Source organism: Sciurus vulgaris (genome assembly GCF_902686455.1).
Source record: "Sciurus vulgaris genome assembly, chromosome: 4".
In the NCBI taxonomy this organism is placed as follows: Eukaryota; Metazoa; Chordata; class Mammalia; order Rodentia; family Sciuridae; genus Sciurus; species Sciurus vulgaris.
In genome coordinates, this window is record NC_136464.1 from 25,073,980 (window position 1) to 25,097,261 (window position 23,282).

At 50.8% G+C, this 23,282-nt stretch overlaps 1 protein-coding gene across 3 annotated transcripts in view; it reads left to right on the forward strand.

Annotated features, from left to right (window-relative positions):
* The first annotated feature begins 4,888 nt into the window (after positions 1-4,888).
* ITPRIP (inositol 1,4,5-trisphosphate receptor interacting protein) overlaps positions 4,889-23,282 on the forward strand; it is a 28,002-nt gene continuing 9,608 nt past the window's right edge. The window contains exon 1 of one of the 3 annotated variants that reach the window (XM_079137809.1): positions 4,889-5,881. The gene's annotated coding sequence lies outside the window, so the exon portion shown is untranslated. The other 2 variants (XM_079137808.1, XM_079137810.1) reach the window with 2 other exon arrangements.

Below are 23,282 nucleotides of genomic sequence, written 5' to 3' on the forward strand. Positions count from 1 at the left end.
TCAAGGTAGTTAAACAAAATCATGTTCAAATACACACCAGGACCCCAAATAGAAGTATTAAGGATTACAGTGAAATGCATTTATCTCTTCTCTGCCCATTCTAGGAAAGCACTGAAGAACTATTTCTTTTTTCTTGCCCACAGGGATGCACTCACAGTAGATCCTCAATAAAAGTTGGTGAATGAGCCAGTCTTGGTGGTGCACAGCCTGTAATCCCAGCTGCTCAGGAGGCTGAGGGAGGAGGATCATGAGTTCAAAGTCTCAGGAACTTAGTGAGGCCCTAAGCAACTCAGCAAGACCCTGCCTCTAAATAACTTATTAAAAAGGGCTGGGATGTGGCTCAGTGGGTTAGACCCTCTGGGTTCAATCCCTGGTACCAAAAAAAAAAAGGTGAATGAATAGAAAAGTTAATGATTGAATGGCCATGTTCATTTAGTATGGCTACTCAGTTCTGCTCCCATAGAGCAAAAACAGCCATAGACAACATGTAAATGAATGAGTCAATGAAACTTTATTTACAAAAACAGGTGGCCCTCAGCTTGGGTCTACCAGCAATAGTTTGCCACTTCCTGATTTATCATAATACCTAGCATAGAGTAGGTGCTAAAATATTTGTTGGGTGAATAAACAAGGGAATGAAGGTCTTTCTAAAGTTATAGCATGGTGATTTGTTTTAACGCTCTGTGTGCTATCTTTAGACATTATCTACACAGAGAGCAATGAATGTCTAATGACCAGAAATAAGCTTGACAGAAATTATCTGTCAGTTCCTTCCACTCCAAGCATTGTGTGTAGATGGAAAATTAACATGCATAAAACAGTCATCATAACAGAGATGTAAGCTAGAAGAGTAGTTTAAAGAGAATTTTTCCCCTTACATGTGAATCTTGATTTATTAAAAAGTTGTGACCTGCATCTCTTTCAAAACAGAAAAAAAAGGATAAAAGATGAAAGCGCTCTTGCCCAGCATGTATGAGATCCCAGGTTCAATATCTAATACTGCAAAAAAATTAAAAAATAAAGGAACATAATAGATGGTGTCATATGTAGTGAACATAAGGATTGCTTTTAAGGAACATGTCTTTCAATTATGATGCACTTACATGTGAAGGAAAAGGACATAGTATAGTAGTATCAAGGGCAAGATTCTGGAGCCCATATGCCTGGTTCAAATCTCGGCTCTTGGAGCTGGGCACAATGATGCATGCTTGTAATTCCAGCTACTTGAGAGACTGAGGCAGGAGGATCGCAAGTTTGAGGCCAGGCTCTGTAACTTCACAAGACTCTGCCTCAAAATACAAAGGCCTGAGGAAGTAGCTCAGTCAGAAAGTGCCCCTGAGTTCAATCCCCAGTACCATCAAAATAAAAAAATTTTTAAAAATCCTAGCTCTCCCACTTATTAGCTGTGTGACCTTGGACAAGTTATTTAGCTTCTCTGGGCCTCGGTTTCTTCATCTATTAAATGGGAATCTAATGACGCTTACTATGTATGGTTGTTACAGGAGTTAAATGTGCAAAATGCTTAGAGTAATTCTTAGCACATAGTCTAAGTAGCAATTATTATTCTGCCACTAACCAACAATGTAACCTCAAGTATATGACATAACTTCTCTGGCTTCAATTTTTTCAGTAAATAATCACAAAGGCCCGGCGTCTTCAACATTCCTAAGGGAGTGGCATTGCCAACCTTGAGGAAAGAAATAGCCAAACATAAATCATCCATCTCGTTCAACTGACACCTTTGAGGTCTCAGCAAAGCAGCCTGTTCCAGAGAAACATCCTGTAAACCAACACTGTTATCTCTTCAAATTCCAGGCAAAGTTGAATTCAGGGTGGTGAGAGATTGACCAAAGCAAGGACAAGTGCCCTTTTCCCCCCTCCATCAGACTCCTGATGACTAGCCATGGCTTCCTGTCCCTCCCATCATCATGCATTTTATTCCGTATTCTGGGATAACCACAGCTGGTGGTGAACAGGAAATCCCCAAGTACTTGATTTTTCTCCAGTGTTCCTGACTGTGAAATGTCTGAGCTGCCCTGCATTTGGGCGAGTGTTGGCCACCTTCACGATGAAATTTAAAACCTCATGTAATGCTGACCCTATGCTTGTGAAAAAAATTCCATTTTCTTGCACACAAATACACACACACACATATACACAGCCCGACTCAAGTAGACAAAGTTGTAACCGGTTGTTCACAAAGACATAAACATGACCAATAATAATGTGCTGTTCTGCCTCACTCATACTTAAAGAAATGCAAATAAAAAAAAAAAGAAATGCAAATCAAGACATCTTTTTTTTTTTTTAACCCCAAAAAGAAGCAAATTAATTAGTCAGTAAATATCCAAGATAGGCAAGGTTGTGGAGAAAGGAAACAGGCAATCTTACACTTTATTAACAAGTCATTAAATTGGAGAAAACTCTTTGGAAGGCAATTTTGCAATATCTACAAAAACAGTAAATGCATGTAATGTTTGACCAGCCATGAAACAATTATGGTATTAAATGGAAATAGCCACCTGTACATATGCTTTGTATTTCAGAAAAATAAGCCTTTCTGTGTTTAAGCCTATAAACTTAGACACCTATAAAATTACATTGTGTATTCTGTTACTTGCAGCCAAAAATATTCCTAATTAATAAAGTCTTTCTTTAAGTAGAGGTGAAAGAAGGTATTCTTATTTTGCACTGACTTTAACATGAAGGTTTCTAATATTCTGCAGACAGTATGACATAGATTTGGGGACTGAACTTCACCCTTTGTTCATATCATGTTACAAAAGTGTCTGTTTAGATATTGAATTGTATCTATGATTTTCAGCATCGATGGTGATACTCTTTCAATTTTTCCCTTGTGATTTATTCATGGTGTCATATTTTTTCATGTGCTACTGTGATTGTTAATATTTCAGAAATTATTTCAGATCTGACGCAGAACTCACAAAATCATTACTTTTCTTCCTTTCCTTTTAATCAGTTTTTAAACATATTTAGACTGACATTATTACTATAAGAATCTCAACCACTACAGTTTTTTTAATGTTAAATGACTAAATTTTTTAATTTCTACATACGATATTTCTGTTTTTTCAAATATACCTGTTTTTTGTTTCATAGTCCTGTGTTCTATCATTTTATCTCTGCATCTTGACTATGACTATTTTAAACTCTTTTTTCAAATTGCTCTATTATCTCAAGAACTTAAGGGGTTAATTCTCCTGTACATCACTCCATATACATACTCACTCCCTCAAGTGATTTTTTTCCCCTAGTTTGGTTTATAAGTTCCCCTGATAAGCTTGTCTTCAATGGGAGTTATTTATTCTGAAAAAAATAAATAAGTAAACAACCAAGTTTTACATTTCCCTCCAACAGGCCAAGAGGATCCTCCACTTTGGAAGCAGCTTTCCTCTTCTTCCTTAATTTCCAGATTCCCTCGCCACATGAGTAATATAAACTGGTACGTCATACCTACCCATGGTGCAGGCCCACCAGGGGTTCTGATTTCTATAGCAGACATTCCTTAATTAAGTCAGAGCACCCAGCTAAACCACAAGCTTCCTTGCTGAACCTGGGCCAAGAGGGAGGATTTTTCCCATTCCACTGCAACTGAAAGTCAGCCTTCCCAGAGTCCCTGCTTTGGGCAGGAGGCTCAAGTCTAGATCCCTATCTTTCTAACTTAAGGTTTGAATGGACCCTAATCCCCAATCACCTAGTGGGTACTAATACCATTTGGGCTTATATTCCTTTCATGCTTTTGAGTTCCCTCACATCTAGAGATCCCTTTTTTTGTCTTTCTTTCTTTCAATTGTTGGTACTTTCTCTGCAGCAGTACTGTGTTTGAAGCAGGTATTCCCTAACTTTTTTTCCTTTCTGGAAGCTTTTCCTATCTTTTAATAACCTTTTCAGCAGCAGGCACAGTGTGAAACAGGAACTACACAGGAGGGAGGTCCAACACAGCAGGAGTTTCAAAGAAGACTTCCTGGAGGAGGGATGGCCTGCCCCAGATGTGAAGACAACACACAATGAGGCACAAAGGATGCAAAGGATGAGTGTGCGCATTGGACTGACCGGTTGGAGAAAGAGGCGGGTGGAGGTTGCTGGCAGAAGATAGAGCGCATGCGAACAGCCTCAGGGGAAAAAGGCCAAGCAAACAGCCTAGCACATTCTGTGAAGCACAAGTTCCAAGAAGTGCAAGGAGTTTGGTGTGTAACATGGAGAGAGATAAGAGGCTGGGGAGATAAGAAGAGGCCAATTCATAAGCAGCTTATGTGGAAGGATAGGATAGTGAACCAAGTTCTGTGAGCAGACAGGAGCCCGTGACAGACCATCAGGCCACAAAGGATGAAATCATTGGGTTTAAAGAAAAACATGAAAAATATTTCTTATGCAAATATACACAGCTAGTTAGAAATAACCAAAACAAAATTTGTAGACAAGAAGACAATCCCAGAGGACATTCAAACATTTAAATACTACCTTGACTTTCCAGCAAAACCCTTAACTCTTAGCCAAAGGGTTATAGGGTCAGTGTCCCCGCTCTCCCAGGAAATGTCCCCAACCCTGTTTGGGGGAGGGTGGGCCAGTGCCCCATCCATTCAACTTGTAGACATTTTGGAAACACAAAGCTCTTTCGCAAATGATTCTCCCTTCACTGGCCCCCAAAACTCTGCCACAGATCCCTGTTGTCAGGAAAGGGCTGCAGGAGCAGAAGCTCCAACATGAAAGTACCCTGGGCCAAGGGCCAGGGGGTCTATTTTTAGAAATCTTTCTCATTGCCTGTTTATCTTTCAAACTCCATCTAACCTTATTCCAAGCAAGTGTTAAAAGTTACTTGGCTGGGCTGAGGAGGAAAGCAACCCAGGACTAGTAGCAATGGTGATAATCTCTGGTCAGTGTTTTGATTTCCCCACTTTAACCTCACTGCCATTAGGCACTCCCGAAGCAACTTAGTGAAGCACTCATTCAAACCGGCTACTGGCTGTGGAATCTGGGCAGGTAACAAAGAGGAGGTGACGAATTTCATAATCTGTTAAGCAGGAGCAGGGTGCTGCTGTCCTCCCTCCTGGCCTAAGTTCTCTGTTCTCTAAAATGGGGTTAGTAATACTGCATCTGACCTCACAGGCTTAACCAGGCCGCGGGGAGGAAAGTGCCCCCTACAGCAGCATTTGGTCATTGTCCTCCTTTGTGTCGGCTTACTTCGGAGATGGGCAACTATGTATTCATTCATCATAAAATTTGGTTATTTTAATCCACTCAAGATGCAAAAGAGAAGAAGGCAGAAGGTGTCTCGATTTATATTTTCCTTAAAGGGACAAAATAGTGGCCCCTGGAATTCCACCACTCGTAAAACGCGCCACAGAAATACTCCTAGACTTGCAGTGACAACCTCTTCCAGTCTGCGGCCTAAACCGACTTTTAAGGGCGTCCTCCCCGCCCTCCTGTTCGCGCTCCCCACTTTACTCCAGTGGTCACATCCTGTCTCGCCAGGTCGCTCTCCAGTTCTGCTGTGTCGTCTGGCGTTCCTGCGGGGGTCACTGGGCAGATCTCCGCGGCGGACCCTGGGCCGGGCCCCGCCAGTCCGCGCGGTCCTCCTTAAGGAGCTTCCGCGGTGGCGAGTGGAGGCGGGTGTTTTGTTCTTATAAGGAGGGAAAAGTTTCCGTGACATCCAGGAAATGAGTAACTCCACAGCCTTGTAGAGCCCCGCCGGTGGAGGCTAGGAGGCGGGAGCCGCCGCGATCCCGCCGCCCGGGTTCCCCTAGCTGCCCGGCCGCGCGCTCCGGCAGCCGCCTGCACCCCGCGGCGCCCCCCTCCGACCCGCGCTCAAAGCCCGGGCTGTCGCGGGCCTGCCGCCGGGGCCGCGCCACCAAGGCCAAACGTAAGTCCGGGACCAGCAGCACCAGGCTCTGCTGCTTCCCACTCGCCTCGCGCGTTGTAAGAAGGGAGGGATGGGGACCCAGGACTCCGCGGAGCGGCGCCCGAGTCCAGAGCCGGGGCGAGCGGGGAGCGTCCGGACTCGCCCGCGCCCACCCCAAGTCGGGGCCGGCTCTGGGGACCCCGTAAGGCGCGCGCGCTGGCGGCTGCGCTGCCCCCTGCGGTCACACCTCCTGTTCCCGCGGCGCCCGAGGTGCGCGCGCGGGCTCTCCGCTCCCGACCCCACCGCCGAGCCCCTGCGCGCTTCCCGCAGCAACTCTTCCCGGCGCGCCAGCCTCGGAGCCCCACGCGGGACCACGTGTAGGTGCCTAGTCCGGACCGTCCGTTCCTTTCGACTGGGTCAGCCCAGTGCTACAGCAAAAAGAAAAGCCAGGTCGCCCTGCTCCGCAGCCGTCCCTCCCCTCCAGCAAGAAAGGAGTAGGAGTGAAGATTGTTCTTCTCGGTTATAGAATTTGCGCAATGAGGTGGCTTCGGGCCGGATGAAGCCCCCGCCACTTCCTCTTTCAAGACTTTTGGTGGAGTAGACCCCGTGCTGGGAGAACTTTCTCTTGGCGCTGCAAATAACCTCTGCCTCCTGATCCCTAACCCTATCCTCAAACGTGTTCCTGTCTCTGCCATTCTGGATGCCAGGTGAAGGGACTCCCTATCCGAAATGCTCTTCTCTTAAAAAAAAAAAAATGCCGCCGAACAAGAAGGGAAAATAATTGAACCAGGCCAGAACCTCATTGTGCCTTTTGTCCTTCTGCCTGCCTTGAGAAGCCCCCCATCCCACCCTTTCCAAACTAGACCAGGTACTGGTAGCATCTAAATCAATTTCGGGGTCGCTTTTTGTTTTCTTGTTCCTTTTTCGGATTTGACCAGGGCTCTTCCCTTTTACAAACCAGTTCTACCTCGGAGAGGCTGCCGGCTAGAGGCCGAGGCTGATGGATGCAGTTACAGGTCCAGATTAGCAGGAAAAATGGGGCGGCAGACACTGGTAGGCTTGCTGTCATTCACCTCCTGGTTAATAACTTAATGGCTGTGTGGAGTACTGTCTAAGCCTAAGTGGCTTTCATTGTTTGCTAATTCCTTGTGTGTTGCTGCTGCTCCAGGCCATTCAGCCCTCAGATTTTCCTCTTGTGGGTAACCCTGAGGTGGTTTTTATTTTATCTTATTTTACCCACTCTCTGCTCTCCCTGGGTGGATGGAGAAGCTTTTGTTCAAGTGCTGGGTAATTTTTAAACATGCAACAATTTCAAGCTCTGGCTTCCAGGGGGCAAGGATCTGAACTTTTAACCTAATGTTATCATCCCAGAAGTTGTTACCTCTCTGCTCTTGCAGCTCCCAGAAGAGAAACAAAAAGGCTGTGGATGTAAATTTTATCAGAGGGCAAGAAGGAGTAGGAACTGCTGGGGAGAAAATTGCCCACTGAGAAGGTATTTTCTGAGAGGAACCTGGTTTTGTATTTTTCCCTATTTTGGTCTTTCTGAGGTTAATAAAGGGAAAGATGGTTGGGGGATCCCTGTTTGCTAAAAAGGGTGCACAGTCTCAGGGAGAGACAGAGGTAAGCGCCCCATGCATAGGACTGCACAGGGGTAGAGTCAAGCCTGCTCTCTTGAAGGGATACCACTGCCAAGCAGAACTTGTCCGGAGGGGAAGGACAGGGGCAATGGGCAAATTACATCTTGTGAGGGAGAAGATAGAACCAGTGTTGTGTACTCCAGGATTAGAAGCACCTGGGGACGTGGCTGCAACCTTCAGGTGTCCCAAGCATTGAAACCTGAGTAAAGAAAATGGTTGACTCGTGGCCTCAGAAAGTCCCTGGTTAGGAGAAACGAAGACACGAGAAGGAACTTTCCACAACCGGTGCTCTGTGGGCAGTGCTCTGGCCATCAGCGACAGGTGCCTTGGAGTCCAGGACTCTGGTTCCACATCTGGAGTTGAGAATGAGGCAGTGCAGCAACCTGCGGGGCTTGAATGGATAAAGTGTACAAGGAAGGTGCTGGTGCTCCAAAGGAGCAGGACTTTAATTATGGCGGAGACCATCCGTCCATGTTGGACTTCCCTCATCCAGTGTGGCTGGGGAGAGGGCAGAGCCATGAGGCTGATGATAACCTCTAGGACCGCGGCTAGCTTTCCCAGTCCCCTGTGTAAATTAGAATAAGTTGCTTCTCTCAGCAAGAGGATGGCAATGGGTGCCATTTAGAAATAGGGACCTTATAGCCATGGAGATAGGACTCATCCTCCCTATCCTGGTCGGATGTCCTTGGGCAGCGCACCATCTATACAAACATTCACAGCAGCCCTGATGACCAATTTTTGAGGATTAAACATTTCCAGAACTTTTTTTTTTTTCCTGCCTGTATTCACTCATTGAATCCTCACAATTATCCTGCAAGGTCCTCTTTTCCCCATTTTACAGATGAGGAAACTGAGGGAAGTCAAGTGCTCGGGAACCTAGAAGCTGAGGTGCCGTCGTCGCTGAGCATTCACAGAAGCAGATTAAACTTATAGCCAGTTGGGTGGGCTCCCTTGTGGGAAAGAGGAAAGAGCAGTTGCCTTTCTCTTTGTCTACAGAGGATATACTTGCTCTCACCCTGGGGCAGTGGAAGGATGGAAAACTCCTGATGATAGAAAGAAAGAGGCAAGCCCGGCTGTCAGGCCGATGGGGTGGCCTAGCCAAAGCATCAGATGACTTTCCATCTTCATTACTGGGTGGGGTGAGGTGGCAGATCCAGTTTGGGGCCTGGCACAAGGGTGGTAAGTGTCATCTGGGTGTGGTGCAGAGGGAAAAGGTGAAGCTGCCTGCAGGACCTTGACCTAGATGGCATCTCCCTGGGGTGGAAGCAGGTGAGGGTGACCGAACATGTTGTCCTGACCTTCAAAACCCCTCATCCCTGCCTGTGTCCTCTTCTTTCCTTATTCAAGTCCTGTTCATCTGCAAACACCCTTCCCAGGATCATCGGGAAAACCCTTCCCGAACTCTGTTTTGCACTCCAAATAGATGGCATTTGGTTTCCACACTGTTCATCTCAGCACTTAGTGAGCTGGAACTGAGCATTTACAGCGTGCTGTCGGTGGGCACTTTCACCATCAGAGGCTTCGGCCACTGGGGAAGTTGAGCAGTGTCCTGAAAAGGCTGGCTGGAGCCCAGCAGTCACCTGTCCCAATGGCTGGCTCTTAGAAATCCTGTTTATATGATTTTCAGCATGATTTGGACTTAGGCTACTGAATCACCCTGAGAAAGCTCCCCAAAGAGGGTGTACGAGTCAGAATACTAGTTTATTAATTTGCAAGGAGACTTTGTGAACACAACACAGATTGAATGTCATCTTGTCTGCATCCTGGGGAAGCCACTGGGAAAAACTTGCTTAGCAAAGCTGGAGTCACAACCAGGCAGGAAGTTGGGGGGAGGTATTGATATCCAGTGGTGCAGGACTCTGTCCACCTCTGTGGCCATCTTGCCAATGGAGAACTACCTATCAGGTCACGCTCAGATCCCCCTGGCTGAGCTTGGCTCCTTGGTTAGTGCCTCGAAGGCAGTGTTTACCTGGTAGGTGCTCTCCCTTTACTCTTGTATAATGTAGCGCTTTTCATTTTATTTACTTATTTGTTTAGTGCTTTGCAAGCATTCGTTCCCAGCTGTGTAGATTTACATCTGCATTTGTTAAATAACTACTGTACAATCTCAGGGCTGTAGAACCAGGCTACAGGAATAAATGCTGTATGCAAATCAAGAGGGTAGTCAGGTGACCTGGGTGGGTCAAGAAGCCAAGCACAGAGCTAAGAAACATGGTCCCTAATTAGCACTGAGGCCCCTGGGAGTAGAAGGGCCAGGACCAGCTTATCGCCACCCCTTCTTGAGCCTGGGAATGAAGCAGTCCTCTGCAGTGTCTGCTCTGGCTGCCTCAAATCACCTGTCCTGCCCAGCTGGCCTCCTGGAATTTAAAGAGCTCTCCCTGGTCTCTGTCTGGGCCTCCTCATCTTTTGTGAGTCCTTTCTCCAGCTGCCCCAGGATGTGTGACCATGTGGGCTTTGGGATGGGAAGACTTGGGTTGAGTTCTGGCCCCACTGCTTAGAAATTGGGGTGTTGTTAGTAGCTGGGCAAGTGCCTTGACTATTCCAAGCCTTATTTTGACCATCAGTAAAATGGGGATGAGCTGGCTGGTGCATAGCTAAGCTCGGCACCCCACCCAGGCTGCTGTCTGAGCTCTTCAGCGCTTGGTGGTCATCCAGGATCTGCATTCTCTGCTGGGCTGGGCATCCTCATCAGGGTATTGCTTCATTTTCTGAGATCTGAATGGAGGGCAAGGCCACAGGGCTTGGACTGTCCCAGAGGTGCAGAAGGAGATCTCAGTGTCCCACTCAGTTGACTTCTTCAGAGCTGAGGACAAAGCTGCTCACCTTGACTTTTCAGTAGACTGGAAGAGGGAGTCCCATTTAAAGCAGGGCCTGTTACAGACATCCAGTGCGGAGGAGAGGGAGAGGAGGTCTGCTGGAGAGGAAGGGGGTCATTTGGGAGTACCCAAAAGGCTTTTAGGGTCCTTCTGTACAGCTTGGGATCCCTGATGTTTTCCTGTAGAGAGTACATCCCCCCTCCATCCACATGGCCCACTCCAGTGACATCAGCGGAATGGAAGCACCTGGCAGGTAGCATCACTGTTGCCCAGACAACACCTCTCCACCTTAAGGCAGACAGGAAGAGGCAGACCAACGTCAACTATAAAACACATGTTGAAACAAAGGGACGTAGAAGGTGTGACCTCCCCACAGGTGTGTTTCTCAGAGGCCTGGGAGAGGGTGGGCTGTGGGCTTTGGGGTATGGGGCTGCAGTTTGAGGTCTGGGCCATGAGCCAGTTGGGGGTGGGTCCTTAGGCCTTGGGTTCATCCACTGGTAAGGAGCACAGTGCTGAGGGCTGTGGTCTCTTTAGTTCCCTCAGGGGTTTCTGCTGCAAAAATCTGTGAGTTGGGGGGAAGGGGAGTGCAGGCCAGAGCAGGGATGCGCCAACCATTGGAAACGGGGCTTTCCCACTTCCTCGCCCTCACTGCCCAAAGAAAAGGAGATTCGAGGACGCCCATGTCCTTACTGTGGGGGCTGCTCATTGAGCCAATATTGTGCACCTGTGATAATAGGCATGGCACTGTGTTTAGGGACTCAGTGGCCTCATGGTGCTTCATGACCAAAAGCACAGACAGCACTTCACTACCCCAAAAGGTAGGTAGCACCAGATGGAAATAGAAAGAGTCTCACAGGGTACCTGTCACCTAGCTCTGTTCCTCATGAAATTCTACACAGGTTAAACTAAACCTGTGAAGTCCCTTTATCTCCACTAACTCGTGCAGAGAGTTGAGGTGTTGGAGATACACTTGGTATTTGGAGAGTGGAGTTAAAGAGGGCAACTATGGCTCTGTACAGTGTCCCACCAAAAGGGCTCACTGAAGATAGCACTGTTCACAAGGTAAGCTCATTTGGCAATTCTGATACTCTTAGTTTTGTGACTGGGAGGTTCAGCCACAACTTCTAAGGTAATACCCACTGCTTTCCCTCAGGAAGACTTCCTAAGCAAGCACCACAAGCCAACACAAGGGATGGAGATGCAGGGAAGGGAGAATCCCCCAAAGTGGTGGAAAAAACTCTCTGCAAGGTTTCAGAACAGGAATTGCCTTGTCTTTCGACTTGATGGTGTCCGATTCAATTTTTTTGCTGTGCGCACTTGGGCATCACTCCAGCCTGAGTGGCTGAAGTAATTGTACAAATTACTCTTAGGTTGTTTTTCAGGGTTGTAAGTGAAAATTAACGTATACTTTTAGTAGAGATTTTTTTTAGCAGATAATGCTCCCATTGACAAATCAGTGGTCCCCAAATCAGTGGTCATGACCTTTTATTCCTAAAAGCAGAATGACCTTTATAAAAAGGATTGGTTTCATTTACAGAGCAAAGCCCCCTCCTTGGGACTTTACACATGTTTGTTTCTCTTACCACGACATCCCTTCTGGGTAGGTATTGTCCCAGTTTTACAGGTGAAAGAACAGGCTCAGAGAGACCAGCTGATATGCCCAAAGTCCTGAAACTGAAAACAGCGGAACAAAATCCAAACCTAGATCTGTGCTTCCAGAGCCTGGCACTCTTCCTGACACCTCAGGCCTCTGCCTGCACACCATGACCCAGTGACTATGAAGGAGGGGTAAAGAATTCCATGAGATTTGAGTGTCAAAGCTAGGAAGACATCAGGCAGATCATCAGCTCCAGGCCAGAGCCTCAGGTCCCCTCTTGCTGTCACTAGCTCTGGGGTATTAGCAGACAGAGCTCAGTTTCCCCGCTTCTGTCAGGAACAGTAACAACCAATACCAGATAGAATTCAGCATACCTTGAGATCCTCACATAGCATCCCTGGGGGAAATGCAAAGCCCAGGATTATGGAAGAACTCATTTGCAGGTGGCCACCAGGGCAGAAGGCTCAGTTTTCAGATGGCTGCACCTGTTGGCCATCGTGTCCTCAGTTGGTTTCCCTGACTGGGGTGCAGAAGCACCTCCAACCTGCGTGCAGCCTCGCCCTGCCTAGTGGTGCATCAAGGGTGCTCTTAACACGCTGTTCTCACAGGAGCCTGTTTCAATAGCCTTAGCAGCAGTCAGGGGACCCGCCTCAAGTTCCTGAAAGGCGCCTTTGTTCTGGAGGGAGTTACTGGACGCTTGAGGGGAGGAGAGCGGAGGATGCCTGGGCCCCGCCCGGTATACTGCTCCCAAATGTCCATTCTAGTTCCTAGGGACTTGCCCAAAACGGAAGAGCCCCCCAGTGTCAGAAGAGACCTCATTCCCTTTTCCTAGCCTGCAAAGAAGGCGCCACCTTCCTTTTGACTGGAGAGTTCTTTCTTACAGCCTGGTCACACTCAGTTATCTTGATGGGAGGAGTTTGCAAGTGCAATCTTTATTCCCACATTTCATCTAAATTGTCTAAACGGCGTAGGAAGGAGAGTCCACAGGTGTGTACCTAATGTTCCAAGATGCCAGGCCACTGAGCAGTGCAGCATCATGGGAAGCCCATAGGCTTGACAGACAGGCCTGCTTCAAATAAATCCTAGCTGTGTGCTCTTGAGCACACTATTCCATGCCTCAGCTTCCTGATCTGTACATGGAGATAAGTACCTGCCTTTGAGGTGTAAGCTGAGGATGACACACGTAAAGCATGTTGCACAATGATTAAACCTCAGATATTAGGAATTAGATGCAAAGGTTTCAGGCCATGAGGCTTGTCCAGTTTTCTCCAGAAAGAAAGACTTGCTGGTCATTCTGCTTTACCACAATTGTATCAGACCCCGTACAGCATTTATCTTGAATTTCTATCTGACTCTTGAGCAAGAAACTCTTGCCCTTTGGGTGTCAAAGGGCAAGACAGCTGGGGGTCAGATAAGCCTATGATAGGGTTCATTCCTGGGACGTTTCCCTGGAAAACACAGGCGGTCCCCAAGGCTACGTCTGCAAAGGGTTTTGCTTGCGTTTCCTAGGGCACTTAGTACTATTGGTGTTTTGCTTTTCCGACTGCCCCTGGGAGCTGTGGCTCCATTCATCCATTCATTCATTCGTTTATTCATTCATTCATTTGTTCATTCAGCAAGTGATCCTGGAGCAGCTCCCTCCTCCGAATGCTGGGTACTCAGAACTTAGTACTAGGAGAGACTGTCAGTGATGCTGCTGAACCTTTAGAGGGAGGGAGGGAGACTGCTCCTGAGCTTCTTAGGTCACCAGACTTCCTCCTCCCCGTCTCTGGCAGCCCTGGGACCTTTCAAAGGCTGAGGTAGAGGAGACAACTTAGTAGTCATTGTCATTAGTCATTGTCCCCAACTTTCTAGAGGAGCTGCAGGGATGTTGGTCATCTCCCTTCTTCCCAGAGGAGTCCTTAAATTGAAATAGAATTATTCAACAAATCAAAGGGACACCTGACTTTGACACTACTGCCAGGGTCAACGAGAGCATGTCACTTGCAAAGCACTGCATGTCTGTACACCACCTCACTGATGTGCACAAAGCCGTGGACTGGGTCAAAGTTGTCATAGTAAGTGGCAGAACCAGGACTCGAAGCCAGATCATCTGATTGGAGAGTCACCTCCTCAACTCCTCTTCTCTAAGCCTCTACAAACAGTTAAGCTCCTCTGCGCGGAAGAGTCTTGGGCTGTTTCTTTCTGGTGGCCTTGGGTCCAGGAGTCTGTCCCGGTGAACTTGTGAGCTTGACTCTGGTTGCTTGAGGACCAGCCATGGGGTCGTGCATTCATTGGTATTATTTAGACACATTCCACGTTCACGGCCGAGCTCCTGCATCACTGCTTCCAGTTCATCCCTGTACTGGAACCACATCCGGCTGGAAATGATGTGGTTGTAGGTTGTTGTGGTGGTTGTGGTTGCTGTTTTGTTTTGTGTAATTCACAAGGAGCGTGACTATGTAGTCATAGATAATGCTGGGAGCAATCTTGCTAACTGTTCCAGGCCTCAAGGTCTGCTCTCTGGGGAGGAGGAGGACTGGTTTGCTGTGACTAACAGGTGTGGGAGGGCAGGCAGGCAGCTGGCTCTATTGTTCAGACCAGGTCCCTGCAGCAGGGCCTGGGCAAAGAAGCCAACCACAGCTCTTAGTGTTTTTATGACTGCTTGGCCTCCCTCTTGCCTTTGTGCCTCTTGTTCTTCCCCTTTATTAAGATGAAAGGGGCTTTAGATCTTTGCAGGCACAGAACTGTGTGTGTGTGTGTGTGTGTGTGTGTGTGTGTGTTGCCCTGGGAGCGTCTCCTCCTCACCTCCTCTCCTCCCTAGCCCAGCTGGGGCCAGGCTTATGTCAGGTACTGCCTAAGCCTCAGGGACTAAGCCAAAGGGCCGGGGTGGAAGAACAAGCTGGGATTTTGCTGTGACCAGGACGTGGGTAAGAGGGTAGGTGGGGTGGCCGGGGTGTGGGAACTGGCCTTTCTGTGGCTGTGGAAACCACCTGGAGGGACGTCCTCCCCCATGCCCTAGAAGCAGGTAGAGAATTCCAGCCAGGCTGTTCTGAGCTGTTTTGTTCCCATCCAGGGATCAAAAGGAAAGCGGCAGCTGGGTGCCGGCAGTTCCTCTAATTCCCTCCATCCCCAGCTCATCTGTGAGAGGGGAGTGGGGGCGGGGGACAGCCCAGGGAGGGCTTCGTTTGCCTTTGCTTTCTCCCTGGTTCTGCCCAAGCCTCTCTCCATTAAGTGGGCCTGCATCCCACCCATGGAGCCTACCTGCCTGCCCTCCCAACCTGTGTGACCCGGATGGAGCCTTGGGTGCTGCACTTGGAAGCATGACATGTGTGGAACCTGCGGAGGGAGGAAAGGGCTGGGAGCCCTGGCATTTCTGCCCCAGTTGGGTATTAATGCTCCCCCTACACAGCACCCTGTGGGTGAGGTGAGGCCACAGGAGCCAAGAACTTCTTCCCTGAGGAACGGTCACTCAGCCAAGCCATATCCGGCTGGGAGGTACTGAACACAGCACTCTGCACCAAGTACCTGTGGTCACAGACACAGAAATGGCAGGTAGGGTTGCAGGGGTCTAGGGAGGCCCTTCGGTGCCTCTCACTGTAGGATGTTCATCCTTCTGGCCAATTAATGGTCAGTGTTTGTGGACACCTTCTTGTGAAGGTGGTGTCTACATCCAGTATGGCTGGTCCCCAGGACGGAGTGTCTGTGGCACGGCCAGGGGCTTCGAAGACTATAAAGATAAAGACCCTGCCCTTGTCCTGAAGGAGCTTCCAGCCCAGGAAGGTGATGGGTGAACAAGATGGGCAGACCAGGCAGACATGGCCTGGAGCATGGTCAGTTGGTGACCTTGAGCAGATTGCTGGACTGGGCTCCTGCTGCCTGTGACAGGGACTGATGGTGCCCTGCCTCAGGACTGCCTCAAAGATAAACGCAGTAACTAGGGAGGGAGGCCTTGGGGACCAGCTTTTGTTGGTGCCTGCTACCCTCTGGTCACCTCTGTGAAGATGCCTCTAGGCACCAGATGTTTGCCTGCTTGCTTCATAAGTAGGTCCTCCCTCCCCTGTTCTTCCATTCCTTTCCAGAAAGAAGGATTTGGCTTAGGAATTGGGGGATGGAGAGGGGCCAGGAAGGCTTCTTGGAAGTGGTTTTGGGGATGTCTTGTTATGAGAACAGTTGGGCAGGGTTAGGGTCCAGAGACATGAGACACGGATTTGCAAGAATGGTGGAGACATGCAGGAGGGTTCAGGGGACTAGATGATCCAAAGTGTCTGAGCCAGGCAGGGAGGGACCAAGGGGGTCCCTGAGACTGGTCGGGGCAGTCCAGTCCCTGAACCTCAGACATGAAGCACTGACCTGTGTCACATAGAAGCAGGACTCCAGGAAGTGGGACAGGGGAAACTTCGGGGTTGGGAAGCTGTGGGTGGGTGGGGTGGGTACAGGGGAAAGCTCAAAAGAGCTGGTTCCCACAGTCTCTGCTGGCCAGCTTGTGAGCGCCCTGTCTCACATGGAATTCCCAGGCTTTGCTGCAGAGTAAAGACCTGAGCAGAGGAGGCTGGGAGACTAGAAGCTAAGCAGGCAAAGCCGGTGGGATTCTGGATGGAAGAGAAGGGGGCGCATTGTGCATTAAGGCTGTGTCGGTCTCCTAGGGCCACCAGAACAAACTGCCACAAACCAGGGTGTCTAAAACAACAGACACGTACTCTGCCGCAGTCCTGGAGACAGAAGTCTGAAATGTAGGTGTCCACACAGCCACACTCCCTCCAAAAGCTCTCAGGGCTCCTTCCCCGCTGTGACAGCGTCCCATCCTCCACCTCTGCCTTGCGTCCCATTGCCTTCTCGCTGTCTTGTCCTTTCTGTCTCTTCATGAGGACACTGGTCATTGGATTTAGGGCCCACCTGGGTAACCCAGGAGGAGCTCATTGCAGAACCCTTAATCTAAATATATCTGCAAAGACACTCTTTTCCAAATGAAGTCATGTCCTTAGGGTGTGGGTGTATTAGCACTGTGACACATCTTTTTGGTGGCTGCTATTGAACCCTCACACTGACTGGGTGGAAGGGAAGGGGACATGGGCCAGGGCACAGGCATCAGGGAGTCCTTCCCTTGTCCCTTGACATTTTACTCCTCGTCATCCTCCCTCCCCTCTCCCCTCCCCATGGCCCAGCCGTGGACACCATCCTTGGTCTGTCTACCCCCAGACACCAGCTTCTGTACTGGCCTGTGGTCAGGGCCTCCGCTGCTGGGAGTCAGTAGGCGTCTGGATGGGGGACTCCCGTCCTTCCTGGGAGATGGATGGCTTCCCTTCTCCTCTGTCCTCTGCTCGCCAGGAGACATGCATCAGCTAAAGGCAGGAGAAGAGGAAGGATGTGGCTCTCCCACCCAGGGTCGGCCAGCGGAGGCCAGGCTGCTGTCCTTCCTGTGCCTTGGCTGCCAGGCCACCCTTATAGGAGTGGGCATCCTGGTGACTTTTTTGAAGCCCCTTCCTCTTCCAAGAATGCTTGCTTGTGGCCGTGTGACCAGGTACTTCCTGAGTCCAGCCAGTGCCACCTGTGGACTGCAGAGGCCCCCTCCCCACCCAGCGTTTTCCCTTCACCTCCTCAGTATTCCACCTGAGTGAGGGTCTCCTCTCTGCTCGCGCTCTCACCCTCATCAGGGTCCAGTCTTGACCTCTGGGTCCTCCGAGCCCACAGTCCTACTCAGTCTGGGGTCTCCCCTGACTTGGGGAGTGAGGGGCTGGCTCTCTGGTCCTCAGGAACACAGACCTGACCCTGGAATGCCAAGCACTCCTTAGTGAGTAACCCTTAGACTACAGTCACCTCCTCCCCACCCCCGGAGAAAATGTCCGTTCAAGTTGCCAGGGGCTGCTGTTACTGCAGGCCATTGGGAACCACCATCCCAGAGGGAGTTCTGGGCCACTGAGAAATGGGACCTGGGCACTCCATGGCCCAGCACGTGGCTGGCCAGCCCTGGGTGGGGCAGAGGGATGCGATGAGCAGGTGTGGGGCTAGACACAGGCTTGGAGGATTCTGTCTGAAGGAGAGGCTGCGGTTGAGAGAGGAAACCCGCTCTGGCATTTGCCGAACGCCCCTCACACTGGCCTGGCATAGAATCGGCCCTCGAATGCTGGTGATTATTCCCAGTGTGGCTGCTGGGGCTGAGTGGAGGCCAGGCTGGGTTTGGAGGAGAAGGTTGAGCTGGGGTATTTTAGGGAGTTCTGATTGCCGACGGGTAGGAGGAGAGCCCAGGCCTGGAGTAACATGGAGGTGGCTTCCTGAGGGCTGGAGTCACTGGGCAGGAGGGGCGAGCTGGCAGTGGCACAGGAGGGCTGCAGACGGGCCCTGGGTAGTGCACTGACATATCTTATTGGGCTCATGGGATTTTTAAAGAATTTTTGACATAGTAGCCAACACTTTAAAATTGGAGGATTTTGATAAAATCCAGGTTTACTGGCTTCTCTTGGAGGAAAAAAGAAAAAAGATCTTGCCACTTTGGGTGCACAAGGTGTGATGTGGTGGCTCTCCCTGTAGGTGAAACGGGAGTCCTCCAGGTGACCAGTGTTACCCACAGCAGCCTGGCTCATTTTCCCAGTGGGCTTGGCCCCCATGACTCTCAATTTCACGACCCCATCCCAGGATGGATGACTGGGCATAAGGGCACAGGTGCTGGGAAGAGCTGCAGCTGGCAGCCCAGCCCGTCCCCCTCCTGCCTACTTTCTCAACTAGTTTGTGCTGGTCCCCTCCCTTCCTCTTTCCTCACTTCCTTTCTTTGCCCTCCCCTTCCTCTCCTACCAGCCCCTACAGATGCTCTTCCCTTGTCCCATGCAGGGTGCAGGTGACAGGAGGTCCCTGCCCGGGATGCCGCGGGGGCAGCTCTTGCTCTGTGGCCCTTGCTGGGGCATGGGCCAGCTCCCAGGCCTTTCTCCCTCCCTCCATCCTCCATCATGGTGAGCAGCTCTGCCTTCGGCGCTGCTGTGGCTGAGCCGTCGGTGAAGGTCCTGGCTGTCCTAAGTTGGGCAACAAGGAAGTTGTTGGTAGAGACATGTTGCTTGCACAGCCATATCTGCCCCACCATCTCCCCGCAGATGCGCGGTAAGTCAGGTCTCCCTGCTGTGGTGGGAGCCTGCGTTATGTCCAGCCCGTGCTCGGAGCCCTGGGAGCCACAGGACATTCAGTTTTGTGATCCTATAGGAAGTCAGGACCTGGCAGGTGAGCTGACAGAGTGAAGAGCAGGAAGGTGGCCTGACCTGCGGCAGTTCTGGAAAGGGTGAGCTTGGCCCACCAGCAGGCCCAGCTCCTGGAGGAGCGTGACCCCTGCACTGGACTTCATGGGGAAGCTGGTCTGATGCCATGGGGCCTGGGCTCTGCTAGAGAGAAGCATGGAGGAGGGACGGAGAGCCTGGAGAGCCTCACCAGGGCTTAGACTACCGGGCCGTGGGCTCCAAAACCAAGTCCCAGACCGAACACAGCTTCTGCAGTCAGCCTGTCCTTTAGCCCAGTCCTGGAAGCCTGGGGACAACCCACCTGGATGATTTTGATGGTCATCACTGACATTGCCCAAGTGGCGCCCCCTGGCGGTGAGAGGGGGCAGAGCTCACTCAGTTCCCATTGGCCAGCTGAAGGGGGTGGAGGCAGAGCAGTGGGGGAGGCAGACTCTGCCAAGGTACGGCTCACGCACAGGCGTGTACTGCACACTAGGCAATCTTACAGGCCACCCAGGAAGCTCCCTGACCATCAGTCTCTATACCTATTGTGAAAGTTAAATGACAAACACAGCAGAGTGCTTAGCACTATGCCCGACAGGAGGTGATGCTTCTTTGTAAATGATTCTGAAGGAAAACGTCCTCACCTTGAACTTCCCTTCTATGCAGAAATTCCTGCCCAGGATCCCTGGGAGGGTCCATGGAGGATGGCCAGCCTGCCTCAACCATTTTCTGTCCCACCCTCGGGGTCAAGTATGTCTCTTCTTTAGGCCTCAGTTTCCTCATCTGTAAATAGGGTTTAGACTAGCACAGATCTTAAATCTGTGGCTTTATTTCCCCCAAAAAAACTGTGTATCTCATTAGCTGAGACACTCCAGGACAAGGCCAGGTTGGCAATAGGGGTTCGGCCCAAACTTTCAACAGCGTGAGCCTCCTAGATTCCCCTTCCCTTGGAGGCCCAGAACCTAGACAGTGGGAAAGACCCAAGTTACCCGACCAGGCCTGACTGAAAAGCCCTCTTCTGCTGCCTCCTTCATTCTGTTTCACAAAGAAAACCATCAGCTGCTCCTTTTGGCTCTGAAGGTGACGCCAGGGCTGTGGCCGTGTTTGCTGTTGTAATTAGCAGAGCTAATTGCCTCTGACAGGCCTGGAGAGGGGCAAGCCCTTGGCAAGCTCCAGGACCCAGCTGCTGACACTTCAGGAGCCCCACCCTTCCCCCTCCCTCCCAGAGGACGCCTGACTTGGAACCTGGCTTGGGTAGGACTGCTGCTCCAGTGGCCCTCAGACTCCACCTGGAGAGCTCATTAAACACACGCATGCTGGCCCCGCCCCTGCAGTGTCTCACCAGCAAGCCTGGGTTTGCCCCAGAAAATGTCCGTTCAAGTTGCCAGGGGCTGCTGTTACTGCAGGCCATTGGGAACCACCATCCCAGAGGGAGTTCTGGGCCACTGAGAAATGGGACCTGGGCACTCCATGGCCCAGCACGTGGCTGGCCAGCCCTGGGTGGGGCAGAGGGATGCGATGAGCAGGTGTGGGGCTAGACACAGGCTTGGAGGATTCTGTCTGGAAGGAGAGGTGGAGGTTACACATCAGCATCCCCCCAGAAGATGGGAACAGCGGAGGTCTCTGGGCAAGGAGAGGACTCTGGGGAACGAGAATAAAACGCCCGCCTCTCCATTTTCGTAGCTGTGGATCATTTGCCTTCCATGTCCGGTGCCCACTGTCTTGTGACAGAACTTCATGGCCGACTCCACATGTGGTTTTTACTGCCAGGACTCAGGCCATCTCTGAAGCAGCCAGCATGGTCCCAGGCTCAGTGGGGGCACTGTCACTGGAGCACAGGATGGAAAACCTGGGCTTTGCAGGCAGAGGTGGACAGAGGGGGCTTGAATTTCAGCCATGTGGCTAGAAAACTGCTTGGTTCCTTGGGCTTTGGTTAAGCCATCTGTGAAGCTGAGGTCTGCCCCCTCTTAGGTTTCACTGGTCCCTGGGTTCAGTGCCCAGCACATCTAGGGAGGCCTTGAGGGGGAAGCTCTGGATATTAGAGAACTCTTAGTTGTTTTTTCTTTTGGATGAGGCTGTGGTAGGGGTGCTATAGGGCTCTGAGATGCAGGATGAAGGGACCCTCGTAAGGAGTCTGGGATTTCTCATCCAGGGTCAGCCTCCAAGTAAAGGTCTGGTAAAGCCCTGGTCCTGGCCACCACCTGCAGCCGCTACCCAGGCACCCAGAGGCTGCCATCGCCCCCATCCCCTCCTGCCTGTGACCTGGCCCCTTGCCAAGCTAAGTTTAGCTGTGAACTGCGTGAGCCACCCTCTCTGTGGGCGAGGCGGGGGTGGAGAGGAATTCACAGGCTTCCTGTCAGCTTCCTGACAAGCAGACAAAGCCTCCAAATGACCCAGGTTTATGCTCAAAGCCGAACCTTCCAGCCGGTGTCACAGACCACAGGTGTGAGACAGCCCCATAGAGGTAAGAGCTTTGGAGCAAGGCCTCAAATTGGGGAAAAGGAGCCCTTTGGGGAGGAATGCGTGTGCTTAGGAACACGGGAGTGCACGTCAGTGCAAAGGTGTACATAATCCATGGTTTGCAAGAAGCCTGACCCATGGGCTGGGGTTGTGGCTCAGTGGTGGAGCATTTACCTGGCCGGCGTGAGGCAACTGGTCTCGATCCTTAGCACCACATAAAAATAAATAAATGAAATAACGTATTGCGTCCATCTACAACTAAAAAAATACTAAAAAAAAAAAAAAAAAAAAAGATGTCAATATGCATGCCCTGATGCCCTCCTGACCTGGGCTCCTAGGGCCACGTCCTGTACGACTTGGTTTGGGTGGGAGTAGTAGCAGAGGCTTCAGACTCAGTCCTGTGTGGTGGGCATGCGCACACCCGGTCCTGACCTCTGGGGTGCTGCAGATAGAGGCAGACTGCAGGTTAGTGAGGAGCAAAACACCTGGGTATGATCCCTGGACAGGGTTCTGTGAGGAGGTGAGTCAGCTGGACTCCTGCAGGCGGCTCCCAGGCTCCCAAGGCCTCTCCCCCTTTGCTGGGGGCAGGGCGGACCCAGCCGTGCGCCATGGAATAGCAAGAACAGTGAGCATCTTGTGCTTTCAGAGCACTTTGAGCACACGGTCCTCCACGCCCCTGGAACTAGGGCAGGGTAGGGTGCTTGGCTGTGAGAACACAGGCCCTGAGGGCCGAGGGGAAGGGAGCTGGTATATCTGGGGTGCCTCCTGTATCCAGGACCGTGCTAAGCAACCAAGATGCATGATCTCGGAGGAGGGACAGTTCTGAACTCCTCACAGGCAAAGCAGGTAGCCCCAGAGAAGCCAAGAGAACCACCTGAGATCACGCTGCAAGGGGCAGGACCAAAGCTCAAGGCCAGGTCGCCAGCCCAGTACCTTCCATTTGTTGCACTGTTTCCCAGGTGCTCCAGATCAAGTCCCATTTGTGACCCTACTACTTCCGGTGTTACTGGGGGCTGCCTGCATCCTGCCAGAGTTTGCCACAGGCAGGGCGGACTGTGTGTGCCCAGACCATCACAGCTCCCCCTTAATAAGCAAACTCAAGCAGGGGTGAACATTTCACTAAGCGTTTTATGTGTGTCATCTTGTTCAGGCTTTACCACTGCAGGTATTGTTCTTTCCATTTGACAGATAACAAGACTGAGGTTCAGAGAAGTTGAGTGATTTGTCCATGGTCACATCAAATAGAGGAACATGCTGGGCTCTTACAACCCAGTCTGTTTCCTCCAAGTCCATGCTCTTAACCCCTCCGTCTGGCCTTCTGAACCTTGCCTGCCCAGTATAAAGAAGTTTCTGGAGCCTGTGATCTTCCAACAGGCACCGAGGAAGCTGCTGCGTAGAGGGAGGAGGACCTCCCCGTCCAGTCTAGGACGTGGTGATGGTACCCCTACTCATTCGGTGGCATCCTACTCTGAGTTGATACAGAAACCAACTCCCTCCTATGTTGGGAGTTTCCAGGGCTGTCCCCGTGACTGGCCAAGGCCTCCTGTGCCCAAAGGCGACTGCCTGTGGTACAGGAGCCCTGAGGGACATCCAAACCCCCAAATTATCTCCTGTCTATCAACATTCCATGCCTTTACCTTCCAACTCCAGTTCCTGTTCCTCAGCCAGGCTCATTTGCCTTGGACCATCTGGCAAAACCTTCCATTGCCGTTTCTCTGATGTCAAAACCAG